This window comes from Bactrocera neohumeralis, unplaced genomic scaffold (genome assembly GCF_024586455.1).
Source record: "Bactrocera neohumeralis isolate Rockhampton unplaced genomic scaffold, APGP_CSIRO_Bneo_wtdbg2-racon-allhic-juicebox.fasta_v2 cluster11, whole genome shotgun sequence".
Classification (NCBI taxonomy): domain Eukaryota; kingdom Metazoa; phylum Arthropoda; class Insecta; order Diptera; family Tephritidae; genus Bactrocera; species Bactrocera neohumeralis.
This window is the reverse complement of record NW_026089624.1, coordinates 9,796,428-9,798,345: the sequence shown is the minus strand read 5'-3', so window position 1 is coordinate 9,798,345 and position 1,918 is coordinate 9,796,428.

The following is a 1,918-nucleotide window of genomic DNA, read 5'->3' as shown; positions in this document are numbered from 1 at the left end:
ATGTTCAACGACTGATTCAAATGCATTATTGCTCGTTCGAAGGAAAACTATACTCAATTTTTAACAGGAATTTTCGCGACTTCGTGTAATTCGAACTCCGTGTTATTCGAGGGTTGTCGCAATTTTTAACCGTGCTATTCGAGATTTCGTGCAACTCAAGTACCGTGCTATTCGAGGGATACCTGTATACTATTTTCACTATCGCCAAGCGATTTACCAAATGCTTTGGCAAAGGCACAAGAATTAGAATCTAACAATATGCAAGCGTCCTTCGCATTACAATTTGGAAAAAGTCAAAACTATTCAAGTTTTAATAACAATAACAGGGAGCACACTTTTAATAACAACAGATTCAATAACAGTACTTTCAATAATAATTTACGGTTCCCACAAGTCCAGCCACAAAAGAATTACAACCAAAGAATGGGTTATCAGAATAACCAACCACGACCTACACCAACGGATGTCGATTCAAGCATCCATACACCATATGTTGCAAAAGCCAACAACTTTTAACCAAACCAATTTAGAAAAAAGGCCACATGGAAGTACACAACAGAATGTGCAGCCACCGACTAAGACACAGCGCATTAATAATATTAAGGAGGATCATTTTTTAGGCCAAAATTAACTCTGCCATATATTTTTCTAAATGACAGGGTTACTGGTCAAAATTTTAAAATATTAATATTAAATTGGATATACAAAAAAGAGTAAAAACAATTAATGGATTTTCGATAATACGTTATTATTACATTATTACATTATTCGGTAAAAACAAATATTCTACGATATCGAAAATTTGGAAGCAGACCTATTAATAGGATACAAATTTTTGAAGGACATTAGTGCGGTGATTAACTTGGAAAAAAAGAAGTTAATAATAAATAATGGAAAAGAGGAGGATATATTTAGCTTAGGATGCGAATATGAGCATCAGAAAAGCAAGGATAATTTAAAGATGGTTAAGGAAGACGAGATTACTTTGGAAGCAAAGACTTCTAAAGCGCCAGCCGACGAAAATACCGGCAAACATAAAAAAATAAATACTGTGGAGCAGGAAAGCTCTTTGGTTTAAAAAACGCGCCTAGTATACTTCAAAGGGCGATGGACAATGTTTTAAGGGATTTTATTGGAAAATTTTGTCACGTTTATATTGACGATATAATCGTATTTTCAAAAAGCTTCGAGGAACATAGAAAACATTTGAGTATAATAATAGAAACAATTTTAAATTTTCCGGTTCCAACAACTCTACGACAGTTACGAGGTTTCCTAGGAATGATTGGATATTACAGGAAGTTTATTAAAAATTATGCTAAAATAGCAAAACCATTAACAATACATTTATCAGGTGAAAACGGAAGAGTTTCACAACATATGTCTAAAAAAATTAAAATTAGACTGGAACAAGAAGGACTTTTGGCAATTGAGAAATTGAAGTCTATATTAATAGATCAAGTCGAATTAATTCAACCAAATTTTAACGAAACATTTATATTAACAACAGACGCATCAAATGAAGCTATTCGCGGAGTCTTAAGCCAACATTAAATTCAACAGAAAAAAATTACGCGACTAATGAAAAAGAACTATACGCTATCGTATGGGCATTAAAAAAATCTAAGAAATTATTTATACGGAGTTTCCGATTTGGAAATTCATACCGATCATCAACCACTAACATTTGCAGTCTCACCTAGAACTCCAAATGCCAAAATGAAAAGATGGCATGCTTTAATTGCGGAATATGGAGCAAAAATCATATATAAACCAGGTAAAACAAATGTGGTAGCAGATGCTCTATCACGCTAATTTCGTAATAATTTATCCGACGATTTATCGTCAACCACAGTAACTCAACATTCAGCTGAAAGTAGTGATCATACGCAGATACCCGAGACAAAAAAACCATTAA